We start from the raw sequence: 16,962 nt of genomic DNA, 5'->3' as shown, positions 1-16,962 counted from the left end.
ACAAGGGACTGGTTTCAAATCAGGAAAGGAGTACATCAAGGCTGTATATTGTCACCCTGCTTATTTAACTCAATATGCAGAGTACATCATGTGAAATGTTGGGCTTGATGAAGCTCAAGCTGAAATCAAGAGTGCCAGGAGAAATATCAATGACCTCAGATATACAGATGACACCATCCTTATGGCAGAAAGCAAAGAGGAACTAAAGAGCCTCTTGATGAATGTGAAAGAGAAGAGTGAAAAAGCGGCTTAAAATTCAACATTCAAAAAACTAAGATCATGGCTTCCCATCACATCACTTCATGGCAAATAGATGGGGAAACAACAGAAAGATTGAGAGACTTTCTTTTCTTGGGCTCCAGAATCACTGCAGATGGTGACTGCAGCCATGAAATTAAGACGTTTGTCCCTTGGATGAAAAGCTATGACAAACCTAGATAGCATATTAAAAAGCAGAGACATTACTTTGCTGACAAAGGTCCAAACTGTCAAAGCTATGGTTTTTCCAGTAGTTATGTATGGATGTGAAAGTTGGACCATAAAGAAAGCTGAGTGCTGAAAAATTGATGCTTTTAAACTGTGGTGTTGGAGAAGACTCTTGAGAGTCCCTTGGACTGCAAGGCGATCAAACCAGTCAATCCTAAAGTATATCAGTCCTTAATATTCATTGGAAGGACTGATGCTGAAGCTGAAGCTTCAATACTTTGGCCACGTGATGTGAAGAACTGACTCCTTAGAAAAGACCCTGATGCTGGGAAAGATTAAGGGCGGAGGAGAAGGGGATGGCAGAGGATGTGACATTTGTAATGTTTATCATTCAGTGAAATGAAATAGCACTGGGACATGAATGGTCGGATGGCATCATTGACTCAATGGACATGAGTTTGAGAAGCTCTGGAAATTGGTGATGGACAGGGAAGCCTGGTGTCCTGCAGTCCATGGAGTCACAAAGAGTCAGACGTGACAGAGTGACTAAACTGATATATATGCCCCATTTTATCTATTTATCTTTTGATGGACCCTTGAGTTGCTTCCACCTTTAGGCTATTGTCAATAATGCTGCTATGAACATGGGTATACAGATGTCTCTTTGAGACACTGATTTCAATTATTTTGGGTATTTTTAGGGGCTGAGTTGTGTTCCCCCCAAAATAAAAAAGATAAGCTATAAAAAATTCAGGTTTTTTTTTAATACATTAACTAAAATCACTAAATCATATCTCATATAATTAACTATATTAACACTAAATCATATCTCATATAATCCTAACTAGAGCCATCTGAGGAAGACAGTCTTTATTCAAAGTTTCCAGAAGAGAAGATGAGGTGCCTAGAAGATGAATTTTTCAAGATCGCATGGTAACTGATACAGCTGGGACTCAAATGCAAGGTTGTCTGACCCTAGGGCCCTTAAAGTCTCTGCTAGAATGAACTAGTAGGCAATTAATAACTGGTAAGAATTATAAACATGATTCTTTGGTGATGGAATAGTAGTGGGACTTTCAATTGCCATGATATACATAGGGCTAAATGTCAGAGCGTTGTTTGATTTTGTGTTTTCCTGAGGTTTATTTTTCCTAACAGAAGTGTTATCCTACAGGATGCCAACTACTTTTTTCATTCTCTTCTCCTTACTCCCCAGTACAGAGCTTGAGGTTGTCCCAGCCAATCCATGCCGTCTTCCAGAGCTCTAAGAAAACCAAGAATCTCCTCTCCCTCCCTCTTTCTCTCTTTGTCTCTCTCAGCAGAAGCTCTTCACTGGAGCTTCCTTACCATACTTTCTCAAAACTTTCAAAGCTTTACATTATCAGCTGAATTGAGTCCCCTCGCTCCAAAATTCATATGTTGAAGTTTATTAAAAAGAAAATTATTCATGACACTTGCTAAAGAATGCTAAGGCAGACTTTATTCAGGGGAACTATCACAAAAAGTTTAGGAACCATTACAAAGGGATTTTATAGTAGGGGAGAGAGATTGGGCTCAACTCCAATCAACTCAATAAGGAAAAATGGGAATTTGTAGCCAAGAAGCAGGGTGGGACTCAGTAGATGGAAATTTACCAAGAGGAAACATCACAATTAAGGGAGAATTTTTTTTTTTAAACTTTAAACTTTTTATTTTGTATTGGGGTATGGTAGCTCATTGCTTGAAAAATCCCATGGATGGAGGAGCCTGGTAGGCTGCAGTCCATGGGGTCGCTAAGAGTTCGACACGACTGAGCGACTTGACTTTCACTTTTCACTTTAATGCATTGGAGAAGGAAATGGCAACCCACTCCAGTGTTCTTGCCTGGAGAATCCCAGGGACGGGGGAGCCTGGTGGGCTGCCGTCTATGGGGTCGCACAGAGTCGGACACGACTGAAGTGACTTAGCATTAACATGGTATCTCAGAGGGCTTCCCAGGTGGTGCTAGTGGTAAAGAACCTGCCTGCCAATTCAGGAGACTCAAGAGACTCGAGTTCGATCCCTGGATTGGGAAGATCCCAAGTCATCTCCTTCCATGAGCACTCCAGAATTACAACTATATACAGAGCAACTGTTGATGAGTATCACTTGAAAACTAGCTAGAGAAGATGGTCTACAGCTAAAGATATAAAAGTGAAAAGTGAAAGTGTTAGTCGTTCAGCCGTGTTGACTCTTTGCAACCCCATGGACTGTGTAGCCTGCCAGGTTCCTCTGTCCATGGGATTCTCCAGGCAGGAATACTGGTGTGGGTTGCCATTCCCTTCTCCATGATCTTCCCAACCCAAGGATCAAACCTGCGTCTCCTGCATTGCAGGCAGATTCTTTACCATCTGAGCCACTAGGGAAGCCCAGAGATATAAAGGGGGAACCACAACAACACAGGTAGGAGGGGTGGGGGGTGGTACGGTCTAGACCCACAGGTCCGGGTGAGCAACCCACAAACAGGGTGCTAATTATAGTTGCAGAGGTTCTTCCTCAGGTGAGAGATATCGGAGACCCACCTCGGGCTCCTCGGTCCAGGGGTCCTGCACGGGGAAGATAAGCTCTCAGAACATTTGGCTTTGAAGGCCAGTGGGGCTTACTGTCAGGAGAGCCACAGGGCTGTGGGAAAGAGGTACTGCACTTATAAAGGGTACACACAAAATCACACACACTTGGAGACCCAGGGGGGAAGTTGAAAGGGTCAAACCCTCTTTCTGATCTTGGAGAGCCTTCTGGAAAGGAGGGAGGCAATTTAAACTCGCCCCCATGACACAGATGGGTGGCACAGACTCTGGCAGAAGCCATTGTAGGGGGGATTGTCTTACCACGAGACACTGGTGCTGGCAAGTAGCATTTTACAATTCTCCCTCCAGCTCATTGGGGCCAGGACCCAGCCCTGCCCACTGGCCACTTGACACCAGTCTTGTGACACCCCAGGTCAAGCAGTAGCTGAACTGGGGACACAGCCCCACCCGCCAGCAGACCACCTGAAGACCTGGCCCTGCTCGTTAGCCAGTCCAGGACCTAGCCTCATCCACCAGGGGGTGAGCACAGCCCTGGAACCCTACCCCTGGGCCCCAGCCCCATCCCCCAGCAAGCCGACACCAACTTCAGGATACCTTGGGTCCCACAGCCAGCTGCCCTCGGATCTGGCCTCACTTGCCAGGAGGCTGACACCAGCTCCAGGATTCCCAGCCTGGCAGCCAGCTATGCCAAGGCCTGGCTCTGCCCACTAGTGAGTCAGCATTAACCATGGGACATGTCCCTACCCCCCGCCCCCAAGCCTCCCACCCTCCCCTGCGCCCTGCAGCTAGCCTCCTTGTGACTAAGACCCGTCCACCCTAGACCAACAACGTCCTCTCAGGCTCTCCCAGGGAGTGGTACCTCCTTCAGAGCTGACCAAAACTTTATTCATTTCTAGATGCAACTGCTTACAGGACTGCATTATCTTTAACTTTTTATATGTCTGTTTACCTCCCCCACCACTGCTGCTGCCCCCCCAAGCGCCTCTGTCCATGGGATTCTCCAGGCAAGAATACTGGATGAGCTGCCATTTCCTTCTCTGGGGGATCTTCTTGACCCAGGAATCGAACCTGCATCTCTTGAACTGACAGGCAGATTCTTTACCACTGAGCCACTCAGGAAGCTCACCACCACCACCTTACCTCTAGTTAATTTCTGAATTCAAAGACACTGAAATTTTGCCTATGAATTATTCATTTCTATACTCCCAGGACCTACTACAATTCTTAGTTCAAAGAAGACACTAAGTTACGTTTGGACTTCTTGAATAGATATGTCTGTATCTATGTGTATATATATGTGGGGGCTTCCCCGGCGGTTCAGTGGTAAAGAATCTGCCTGCAATGCAGGAGACATAGGAGATGCAGGTTCAGCCCCTGGGCCAGGAAGATCCCCTGGAGAAGGAAACAGCAACCCACTCCAGTATTCTTGCCTGGAAAATTCCATGTACAGAGGAGCCTGGCAGACAACAATTCATGGGATTACAAAGAGTCGAAACAACTGAAGTGGCTTAGCACGTATATATATATAATTAAATTTTTTTCTTCCTTGTTTACTTCTGATGAAGGGAATTTCTGGTAAAGATTCAAGTGAAAGAAAATTTTAAGCATACTAAGCACATAAGAGAAAGGGTTTATTTTGAACGGTCTCATCAGAAAATGCTGAAATGATAAGCCTCTTCTTATGAGGGAGAAGACATGTGTAACAGAGGTTGAGTTGTCTAGGAAAAACGATCATGATGACCTCAAGGAATCTCACTACCTACTCACTCCCCAGATGGAGCCAGCACCCCTAGAATGGGGTGGGCATCATTGGGGCCATGGAGAGAGAAAAGAGACGCAGAGGAAGAGGTTCCCAGGCTCCCACTGAAGACTCTGTAAGGACTGCCAGGGGTAATAAATATCTCACCTCTGGACATCTGCTGAACTCCGTGTCAGGACTAGTTACTAGTAGGATTGTTTCTTTGGGGAAATTAACTGTACCTGGTTCTCCTCGAGCTCTGGGGCAGAAGAGAGGGAGTATATTTTGATATGAAGTGTATCCAGCTGCTCCCACTGGTTCAGAGCACGGCTCTTCCTCTCCTCAGTCCAGACCTACGGGAGGAGCTGCTCTACTGGGGGATCTGGTCCGAGGCAAAATACCGTCCTTCACTTGGCTCTTCCAGGGACACAATCCAAGGAGGTCAACTTCTCCAGAAAGTTTTAGTTGGGTCAAGAGCACTCGTTATTTTTAGACAGCAATGGGCCATGGACAATGCAAGACAGGTGACTAGCAATACATGTGTTCGCACTGCCTGGAAGCACAGTCCCCCTTCAGGGGTTTCCAATGGGGAGCCCATGGCCAACACCCCACAAGTGTGTGTCGGGAACTCCGAAGAAGCAGCATTGATCATTTGTCATGAAGCAGAGAAGTCCTCCATTAGACTTTGTTTATTACTGAAAATGAACTCAAGTGAAGGTCAACTCTATCCTCCAGTTTCCTAATTATAATTCAGAGGCAGGAGAGAAAAGGAATAGAGAAAAAGGAAAAAAAAAAATTAAAAAGAGGCTGCCTGGAGTTTGGGAACACTAAACAAGAGACAGAAAATATTTCTGCCTTTGAGGTGAGACATCCACATGTCTTTTTGTTTTTCTCCTAAAGGCACTTAATTCTGTGGGATTGACTTTTTTTTTTCCTGATGCCTAGGAAAATATAAATGCCAGCAACTGTTTGATCTCATCTGGGTAGTTTGAAAGCTGTGTGTTTGCGGGTAAGAAAGTTACTGCCCCAGAAAGCAGTAAAATCTTACAGCATGCCAGCTTTGAATGATTCACTGTGAACAGTCACAAGGCAGGTCAGATGGGGCATTTCTGAGGTTTAAAAAAAAAGGCTGCTTAAAAGTGTGTGTCCAGAAAACACAAGACATTTGTCGTGTTTATCATTCAGCGAAAGCGAAACAGCACTGGGACATGAATGATCGGATGGCATCATCGACTCACGGACATGAGTTTGAGCAAGCTCTGGGAGATAGTGAAGGATAGGGAAGCCTGGTGTGCTGCAGTCTATGGGGTTGAGAGAGTCAGACATGACCACTTAGGGACTAAACAACAACAGCAATGGTTAAGTTATGGTTTGAAAAAACAGCAAAACAATTAGCAAAACAATTATTTCTGAAAACCCCCCCAATTTTTTTTTTTTTTTTTTTGCTAATTTGAATGATTTTGAGAATTGGCACAAAAGAGAGAAAGGAGGCTCTCATGTGATATATAAGGAAGATCTTTTGAAGAAAATTAACTCCTGCAGGGATAGGATTGATAATGTGACAAATACTCTGATCTAAATTTAACATCTTCCCACATTTTCAGCATTCCAGTGACTTCCAGTTACTATAGTGATGATACCTTGCAACTCAACATTTAATTCCTCTGTAACAGGCAACAGTCATGGATACCAACATGAGTATAGTTAAAAACTTATTTATTAAATACTATTTGGAGTAGTCTGTTTGGAATCATCTCTCTCTCTAGCATATTTTACTCTTACTACATCTAATAAAGACACTGAAACACCTGCAAATATAAACCATACAAAAAGAATCAAGACTCCTTTTTAGGCCCTATTTTTGAGTGTAAGAACCTTGATGTGATGTCAGAGCATTGCTAGGGAAACAAAAAATTGGGTTCTAAAATAAGTACTTTTCAGCTGGAGTTGACCTAGAAATTCACTTTTAATGTTTGATGAAGCTGTGGACAAAAAAAAAAAAAAATACCCTCAATAGTTGGAGCATCTCTTCCATCCATTGATGTTGTACTGCAGTCATTGTTTACTTTTCTTTTAAAATGGACAGATCCATGACGTGGGAATTGCCTGACCTGCATCAGAAACTTCCAGCTCAATGCCTAGGAATGATGTGACCACTGAAAAGACAAACAGTAAGTACTTGCTGAGGCTTCTCAGGTGGCGCTAGTGGTAAAGAATCCACCTGCCAAGCAGGAGACGCAGGAGACATGGGTTTGATTCCCAGGTTGGGAAGAGCCCCAGGAGGAGGAAATGGCAACCCACTCCAGTATTCTTGCCTAAAGAAGCCTGGCAGGCTATGCCGTCACAAAGAGTCAGACCTGACTGAGCGCACACACACACAAGTACTTCCTTGTATTGCTCGTCATACTTTTTAATCATCAGAGGGTCTCTCTCAGCTCTCCAATAAAAAGGGTGTCCAGGGATTCATAGCCATGTAACACAGAAATATTCCACTATTTACATTTCTAGGTACTGGCCCTAAAAGGTAGTCTTCCTGTGTTAGAGAAGTAAGAAGTCAGTTGAAATCCAGGGCTCAAAAACAAGAGCCCACACGTTTAAGGCTAGCTTTTCCATTGCCACACAGGAAGCAAAAGCAAACATGAACAAACAAACAAAAAATGTAATAAAACAGATTAAGAATACACTCGAAAAGTGGGAGTGGCAAAAGGAGAAGGGGGACTATTAAGAAATCACAGTGTTGGGGTATGTTTGGAAACCTCATCGTACTGGCTGTAACACATGTTAATCTCTTCTGCTGCCAGCCTGAGCTAGGCACCTTCACGTTCATGCTTGTGTTTAATCCTCAGACAGCTATATGAAAGTGCCATTATTAGTCTCTCCATTTTACGGGTAAGAAATTAAGGCTGAGAATATTACAGTAGTTTGCTCAAGGGATCCCAGTTAAACTAGTAAGTGATGGGCTTGTATATTAAAAAAGCAAAAGAATCCCAAGCAGTCCAGGGGGGACATTACGGGGAGCTGGTCCCACCAGTATCTCCCTGGTAGCTCAATGGGTAAAGAATCCGCCTGCAATGCAGGAGACCCCGGTTCAGCTCCTAGGTGAATCGGAAAGATCCCCTGGAGAAGGGAATGGCTACCCACTCCAGTATCCTTGCCTGGAGAATTCCACGGAAAGGCAAAGCATCAGACAGGACTGAGCGACTGACACGCACACAACTGCTCGATTAGTAGTAGAAAAGAACAGTGACTGCAGTGTGCCACAAGAGGGCGTACTGGTACTTTTAAATGTCAATAACTTGGCAGACAAAGTGAGCATAATTAGACAAGGTTCAGATTTCAGGTACAATGCTTTTTGACAATCATTAAATATAAAATCTGGAAGATTTTCTTTAGTGACTTTTGTGATATTTGAAAAGAATAATGAGATTTTTAAAGGCGTGTTTTTCTTATTTTCGTAGAAAGCAATGAGACTTTTTTCTAAGATTTACTTTCCTGGGTTGATATTTTATTAGATATATTCTTTGTTCCATCACCAATTATCAAGATGGCTTAGGGAAAATTAAAAGAAAATATTGATTCCTTTTGTTATCAGCAATACACGTTACAAATTGGTGAAATTTGGGTTCATTTTAGCAGATGGGGGAAAGGTTAAGAGGAGAGAATTATGACAAATGAACAGAGATTCAAATAATCTTCTCCACAGTACTTCTCCTTACATATATAAATAGGTGACTCATCATATATTTAAAAGTGGCTTTTACTGAAAAGACTGTCCATCATTTCATTTTGCCGTAATTTTGCCTCATTAATAATCTAGTGAAACCTGAACATGTGATTTTGCCTCATAATTATGCCATAATTTTGCCTCATTAATAATCTAGTGAAACTTGAACATGTGATTAAAAAAAAAAAGAATATGTATATTATTGAGGGCAAGATGAGAAGAGGGTGACAGAGGATGAGATGGTTGGGTGGCATCACCGACTCAATGGACATGAGTTTGAGCAAGCTCCGGGAGATAGTGAAGGACAGGGAAGCCTGGTGTGCTGCAGTCCGTGGGGTTGCAAAGAATCAGACACGACTGAGCAACTGAACAACAAATATTATGCTGTAAAAAAAGGATTAAAAATGAAGAAAAATAGGCAAAGGACAAAATCCTCACAGTGTATGTGTTTTTGAGTGATCCTAGAAGTGTATGTGGTATTTCTCTGTTGCAGGAAAATTTATAAATGTTGTCACTAGAAATGTTCCTTTTGTCCATGGATCAGCAAACTTTTCCTGCAAAGGGCCAGAACTGAAATGCTCCCGGCTGTGCAGGCCATGTGGTCTCTGGCTGCCCAGTTTTGCCCCTGTAGCATAAAAGCAGCCACAGACAAGCAGATGAATGGGCCTGGTTGTGTTCCAGTAAGATGCTATTTACAGAAACAAGCGCCAGGCTAGATTTGGCCCCTAAATCACAGTTTTCTAAATCCTCCTTCGGTCTAGCTGTGGACTGTTTCACAGAAGAGGGTGAGTAAGGAGGAGACATAAGCTTTGGAGACCTGGATCTAGGAGCACAAAGAACCTCAGCTGGAAGGCATAAGGATATAAAAGGCTTCTCCTCAGGTCTCGAGAGGGGCTCCTCAGGGTATTTAGCAGGAGTTTGAAATGAAAATTGTCTTAGGAAAAAGTGTACTGTAGAAAACTGGCGAAACAGATGCATGACCCGCGTCTAACACAAAGAAAGCCCCGAAGGTACAGTAAGTCAGAAGTGTCTTAAGAGGTGGGAAGCTGGTCCTGAGCACCGGTAGCCCTGCATTCTGAGCCACTCAGAAGTAAGGAGAATCTTGAACCCTGCAGGAAATGACTGAGTTTTGCAGCGAGACAGTTGTAGGTTACACATTCATCCCAAGGATGCACCCTCATTCTCTGAACATAAGGAAGCATGTAATATAGCTCAAGGACATTTTCCAGTGGAGCACTAGAATTATAAATATTTTGAAAATATATTTCACAGTTCAAAGAAACATCAGATACACTCCCTATGAGTGATGGATGTATTATACTTTGATTTGGGAGATGAGCTAAGATTTCCACAAAATCAATTAACTGCTGGAAAAAAAGGCTAAGAAGAATATATACTGCAGTGGTTTCCAAGTCTGGCTGCAAAAGAACATTAAAGAAAAAAAATTTAAGAACACGGTTTCCCCGATCTCACTCCAGATCTATTGAATTAGATTTTTTTAGAGCCTGTATATGGTCTAGGCATTTTGACAATGCTGCCTAGGTGGGTCTTCTGAGTGGCTGGGCTAGCATCAGTCCAGGGACTGGCATTTGAGAATCATGAGGACAAAGGACAAACCCCGGGTAGAAAGCTTGGCCATGCTGGGTTCAAATTCAGGCTCTGGGGACTTCCCTGGTGGTCCAGTGGTGAAGAACCTACCTTCTAGGGGCTCCCCTGGTGGTTCAGTGGTAAAGAATCCACGCTGCCAGTGCAGGAGACATGGGTTTGATTCCTGATCCAGGAAGACCTCATGTGCCACGGAGCAGCTGAGCGCATGTGCCACAGCTATTGAGCCTCTGCTCTCGAGCCTGGGAACCACAACTACTGAAGCCCACGCGCCTGCAACATAAGTCATTGCAATGAGAAGCCTGCGCACTGCAACGAAGAGTATCCCCTGCTCGCCACAACTAGAGAAAGCCCATGCACAGCCATGAAGACCCAGCACAGACCAAAAATAAAATAAATAAAATAAATATATAAATAAGTAAAGTAAATCTTAAAAAAAAAAAAAAAGAATCCACTTTCCAATGCATGGTTGATGCCTGGTCGGGGAACTAAGATTCTCATATGCTGTCCTGGGGCAACTAAGCCCCCACAAGTAGAGGAGCCTGGGCGCCCCAACAAAGAACCAGCACAGCCCAAAACAAGAACAGATTCAGGCCCTGCCCTTTATTAGTCACTTGACCTTGAGCTAGTGATGGAACATTTCCAAGCCTCAGTTACAAGCACTGTAAGGTGGAGCCAACGTTAGCCCCTGCTGGAAGGACTGGAAGTCTGACGTGGCTCTTGTCAGGATGTCAGGCTGTGGGTTTCCCCGCTGGCTCAGATGGTAAAGCATCTGCCCGCAACGCAGGAGACCCAGGTTCGATCCCTGGGTTGGGAAGATGCCCTGGAGAAGGAAATGTCAACCCACTCCAATATTCCTGGAAAATCCCCATGGACAGAGGACCCTGGTAGGCTACAGTCCATGGGATCCCAAAGAGTGGGACACGACTGAGCGACTTCACTTTCTTTCTTGTCAGGATGTGGCTGTTGGCTCTTTTCCATATCCTCTCCCCATTCTTCGAGGGGACAAAGTAACTGGATTTGTTCCACTCACCTGCAAACAGAAGCTTACTGAAAGCGAAAGCATTTTGAAGAAGATGCCTAAGTTTAGTCTTGCTCCACAGGGCCTCCTCTTCTTGAATTTCCTGAGAACTGTGGGTTCAGGTCACGTCGTCTCTACTCTTAAACTTCAGCTGGGAAGAAGCCAAAGAAGGGAGCTGTCAAGTCCTGAGACACCCGGTCAAGTCCCAGCCTGTGCTGTTTTTCTTTGCAACTTGACTTAAGGCAATTCCACACTTGGCTTTCAGTCCCAAATTCCTGCTACGGTAAAGCTTTGTCCTTACATGCAGATGTAGGGGCTTTTTGCTTCTTTGTCTGGAGTCCAGGCTCAGCGAATTACACCACAGCTGCTGATGTTTTCTCTGGTTTATCTTAATGAAGAAGGGCGTCACCCTCACTGAATCTGGACTGTGGAAAATCACGGGGCAGCCTACCAACTGTTACTTGGCAGGGGACGTGATACCAAGGAAGGAGCTGGCAACTCCCTTCCTCCTGCCTGGGAGCATTCTTCTTACTTGTGAGCGATTATTCATCCGCTCCTTGGGAAGAGGGGTTGTTTCTCCTTCCTGGACACAGAAGGTCAAGATGAACTCATCGAGGAGGGAAATAATTTCTACAGTGTGTGTTGTTAAAGCTCACTCCATGGTAGGAAGGTATTTGTGGAACAGACGTGAAGGTTTGCAAATTGCTCCATTATTTTGTTGAAAGAAGAAAGCCAGGAAAGAATAAAACTCTGGTTAAAGGAAGAGTTCATGATTGAGCACGAAGGGCCGTGGTGGTGGCTTCTCCAGCGGTTGTGGCCGACATCCAGGGCGGCACATCTGTGTTGTGGGAGTTTGTGGACTCAGCATTTGAGTTCGGTTTCTTCGTACATAAAACTTGAGAGTTTTGCTGTATTCTGATTTAGGGCTGGGCAGTAGCTAAATCAAGAATGAAGAGTCCTAAATGGGCAGGTTTGTTGCTAAACGTCACTATTGGTTCTAACTTGGCAACTTCAAGCAGAGGAAAGGAGGCCGCTATCATCTTTCAAGAAATCAAGATATGGTGACTGGACAACATTTGAATATTGATTGTTAGTCGCTCAGTTGTGTCTGACTGTGTGTGACCCTTTGGACTGTAGCCTGCCGGACTTCTCTGTCCATGGGATTCTCCAGGCAAGAACACTGGTGTGGGTAGTCATTCCCTTCTCCAGGGGATCTTCCTGACCCAGGGGTCGAACCTAGGTCTCCTGCATTGCCGGCAGATTCTTTATACTGTCTGAGCCACCAGGGAAGCCCCTTTGAAATTAGGGTGTTAGCACAATTGCTCTAATATTGAATGACCCTTTAAAGCCCAAGAGTAAATCTATAAATATTAAGTTATCCCTTTGAATCTATGCACATCTCTCAGAATCTCATGAGAAATAAACATTCCAAAAACAAAGCTTGATTTTGAATTATTTTTACCAGAAAAATTCTCTCCAAGCCAAACAGTAAAGCAATGCACATATGTTCAAATTAGTCAGAAGTAAAATTGTTAAGTAAAGCTGAAATACTCATGTGAAAAAAAAGTGGAAACAAAAAGATGAGTAGCCTGCCACTAATTTAAAAAATGTTCAGATTAGCAGTTTTGAATGCAGAGTTTCCTCTCTCTGATAAAGTATTGATGCTTTTTTAATATTTCTAAAATAACATCTCAAGTGGATTACTTTGAGTTCAGAATAATAGCATTACTTCTGGGGGTTGAAAATGATTGCTTTATACATTTCCAGGCACTTTTGATATTTGTGGTAGAGAAAATTAGTTCCAACCAGTAGGAAGGCTTTCAAAATGGCAGTAGTTTCAGTGCTTTTTTTTTTTTTTTTAAATAAATGGGCTGCAACCCACTGTGACATCATTTAATATTGGTGCTTCCCCATGCAATGAAAACTTTGAGTAAGATTAAAAAATAGGTAACAAGTGATTTAGAAGCAAATTGCTAATGCAGCGAAAACATGGTTTTATGAAACTAAAAACCTTGACATCGTCTCTGCTTTTATTCTCTCTGCCTCTAATCTGTGACCAAGTTCTCAGTCCCCTGTCTTCATTTTCTCAGCTGTTATTTGCACAGTTCTTCACTGTCTCTCCCATTAAACTACTACTTCAGTCTTCTAAATGTTTCCCCCTATTTTTTGTAATCCATCTTCCTAAAATATAGACCCAGTTATGTCATCCTCCTGTTGAAACCTTCATTTGATGAGTCTGGTGAGGACAAGTGTCTGAGATTCTCTGCTTTGGAGTCAGACCTTCACTAATGTCCAGCCCTACAAGGCAGGAAGTGCAAACATGGGTCAGTTACCCCAACCAAGTAACTCGGGGCTCTTACGGACGCCACAAGTCTAGAGGAAAACTGGATCGCAGATGAGGACATTGAGACAAAGCGAGCCCCTGGACCTGGGCCAGAGGCCCAATGGACATCGAGTCCCCAGGCACGCAGGGTGATGGGCAGAGCAGAAGGGCTAGACAGAGTCCACTCTCATTGGATATGGGGTGACCAATCTGCTTCCTGTCCTGCTGGGGAACTCTCCAAAGCTGAACCAGCCAGTTTCAGATCTTGGTAACGGCCCGTGGAGCAAGACTAAGAAGGACTTCCTTTAGTCTCCACCCCAAGGTTCCCAACCTGAGCTCATCCTCCGAGTTTCTCAGAAACAGTCCAGATGGTCTGAATTCCAAGTGGTCTGAATCAGATTATCCAGGTCTGACTCCCAAGAAAATAGATTTTAAACAAGTTTCTTAGGTAATTCTGACATAGCCAGTCTAGCTCAGGTGAGGACCAGTGAATTGGTGGTGGGGGTAGGGAATGAACATTCTTCTCCACGACATTCAGTGCTCTCAACCACCAAGCTGTCATCATTCTGCAGTGTTAACTTTAGTGGGTTTTTTTTTTTTTTCCTCCCTCTCTTTTCTCTAGTACTTGATCACGTTCACTTCTGAACATTTGCTCAAATTTTTCACTATGCTTTGAATGCTGTTCTCCATCTTCTCCAGTTAGAAAAATCCCCTAGTTACATCAAGATTCAACTAACTGATCTGTTGTGTAACTTCCCCTGATTCTACCGGCAGAGTTAGTTGCTTCTTTTATACTCCCAAAAGAGAAAATACTGTTGACAAGTATTTATCATGTTCAGTTTTGGGTTACAAGATCAAGATATTCTGAATCGCAAACCAGGACACGTCATTCAACAATCGGAATTGTCTCAGATAATCTGTTACAGTTGTTTGTGTGTCTTCCTTGATAAAAGTATGAGCTCCTGGAGGCAGAGATAGTGCTCAATTCACCAGGGTAACCCACACAACACTTAATATGGCATGAGGCACGGAGAAGGTGCCCAGTAAATGTTGAATCACGGAGCATATATGTGAACATGATGCCACCCTGGGGAGGGCCAGATGCTTTTAGCACCACTCGGAAACTAGGTGCTTCAGACTTTTCTCAGAAGCTGAATGGAGAGAGTTTTTTGTGTTTTTCTCTCTTTGTCATATTTCAGTCAGGACCAGGCATAAAGCTTGCTGGTTTATCAGCAGTATTGGGCCTGGAGGATGAGAGAGGAATTCATGACCTGTCAGAAGGGAGACTAGAGTTGGCTATATAGTAATATATATATATGTGTGTATATATATACACACATATATATATACACACACACAGATCTCAGATCTCATAAAATTTAAATTTTAGTAAGGGAGGTGGGCCCAAAACAAGTTAAACATAATATTTCCAAAATGATAAGTGCTAGTCTGTAGTAAAGGAGACAATAAGGAAATACGCAAATCAGATGATTCAAATAGTGATGAGTGCCGTGAAGATAATCAAAGTGATGGTGTGTCTGCAAGGGTCTGCTTATTGTGGGTGGGGCGGGGTGGGGGGGTTGATGATGGTGGTGGAGCAGGATTAGAGCCTCAGAGATGGCTTTTGTGTTGAGTAGATGTAAGAAAAGAGTGAGTCCCGCAGAGAGATGGCAGCACACATTTCCAGGAAGAGGAAACCTTCAGTGATACAACCTGGAGATGTGAATGAACTCGAGTGTTTGAAGAACACAAAGAGATGCAGTGTGGCAACAGCCTGGGGACAGAGGGGCCAAGATTATGTGGGGTCTTGGAATTTCCATTTTATGCCAAGTGCACTGACAAGCCTGTAGAGAATTTTAAGCAGGGAGTGACATAATCTCATCATCTAATCTATAGTTCTGAGAAATATGAGGTGTAATTAGCAGAACTGGGTTCATTTCTAGTACATTTAAAGGAGAGAGTGGAATGAGGAATTTTAAAGGTTCAAAGGCGAATTTCAGATTTTTGGCTTAGCCAGTTGGGTGGCTGTTGGTGCTCTAGAAGGAGACGGCACTGTGAGAGCTGATGTGTTAGTTTATTTTATTTTATTTTATTTTTTTTTTGATGTGTTATTTTAGACATGCTGAGCCTGAGGTTTCTGTGGGATGTCCAAGTGGAAATGGTGAGTAAGATATTGAGTGCATGTGTCTGAAGCTTTGAGAGAAGTCTCAGTCAAAGGTGTAGATGAGAAACTCATCATCTTCGTATATATAGGTGGTTGTTAAAACCACAAGAGTGATTGAAATTACACATGAGTTTGCAGCATGAGTAGGCAGGAAATGGGCCCTTGGGAACAAGAATATTTTAAGAGAAGATGAAGATAGGCCGCCTCTTTCGCCTTCTGTGACAGCCCACACTCTATGGAGTGTGTATCTTTCTAGATAAATCTGCTTTCACTTTAAAAGAAAGAAAAAGAGTAGATGGAGATAGTATCAACAAAGGAAACATGGAAAGAAATCAAAGGAGTCATTTTTGAAGACTTAAATATTCATTAGATTTGACATTATAGAGTCGTTGTTGATCTTGGGGAGGCAAATTGCGGCAGAAAGTGAATTCTGACTGCTCTTTGAGAAACTTGGCAGAGAATGGAAGGTGGCAAATTATAGGGAGCGGTAGGAGTTTAGTAAAATATTTTTTTTATGGTGGGAGAGACTTGGGACTATTTATAGGCTAAAGGGGAGAAAAGAATAGAAAGGAAGGGATTGAATATTTAAGAGAAAAGGAAAAGTTGGAAGAGTGAGGGCTTGGAAGAAAGAATGGAGAGATTTGAGGAGTTATCTTCAAATGAGGAGGACACCTCATTCTCTTAGTATGAAATGAGGTAAAAGTTTGCATGCAAGGTGATGAGATTTAAAATTGAGAGATTTATACTGGGTGATCCCAGGTATCTTATTTAATCTAGTTAGATAGAGGTTGCTGATCCAAGAATTCTGCATATGAATATATATACATGTGAGTACATACACACACATACACACACAAATTTATATATATATATATACACACACACATATAAAACTAAGATCATGGCATCCAGTCCCATCGCTTCATGGCAAATAGAAGGGGAAAAAGTGGAAACAGTGACAGATTTTATTTTCTTGGGTTTCAAAATCACTGTGGACAGTGACTGCAGCCATGAAATTCAAACTCCTGCTTCTTGGAAGAAAATCCATGACAAACCTAGACAGTATATTAAAAAGCAGAGATATCACCTTGCTGACAAAGGTCTGTATAGTCAAAGCTCTGGCTTTTCCAGTAGTCATGTACAGATGTGAGAGCTGGACCATATAGAAGGTTGAAAGTAAAAGTAGTCCCTCAGTCCTGTCCAACTTTGCTACCCATGGACTGTAGCCCCGCCAGGCTCCTCTGTCCATAGAATTCTCCAGGCAAGAATACTAGAGTGGGTTGCCATTTCCTTCTCCAGGGGATCTTCTCAACCCGGGGATTGAACCCGAGTCTCCTGTATTGCAGGCAGATTCTTTACTGTCTGAGCCACCACAGAAGCCCATTGATGCTTTTGAGTTGTGTTGCTGGAGAAGA

General features: G+C 43.2%; 1 long non-coding RNA gene and 1 other non-coding gene across 2 annotated transcripts in view; both read left to right on the top strand.

Moving 5' to 3' along the window:
- LOC122687339 overlaps positions 1-15,545 on the top strand; it is a 51,544-nt gene extending 35,999 nt beyond the window's left edge. Inside the window, exons 2-3 of the long non-coding RNA XR_006339123.1 lie at positions 6,797-6,881; positions 15,501-15,545. This is a non-coding gene — a long non-coding RNA (uncharacterized LOC122687339). The remainder of the gene's footprint in view (positions 1-6,796; positions 6,882-15,500) is intronic.
- On the top strand, positions 10,785-10,856 carry TRNAC-GCA. The gene has a single exon. It is a non-coding gene; the product is annotated as a tRNA-Cys (tRNA).
- Positions 15,546-16,962: the final 1,417 nt, after the last annotated feature.

This window comes from Cervus elaphus, chromosome 31, assembly GCF_910594005.1.
Source record: "Cervus elaphus chromosome 31, mCerEla1.1, whole genome shotgun sequence".
Classification (NCBI taxonomy): Eukaryota; Metazoa; Chordata; class Mammalia; order Artiodactyla; family Cervidae; genus Cervus; species Cervus elaphus.
Note: the sequence above shows the minus strand (reverse complement) of the source record. Positions and strands in the feature narration are given on the sequence as shown.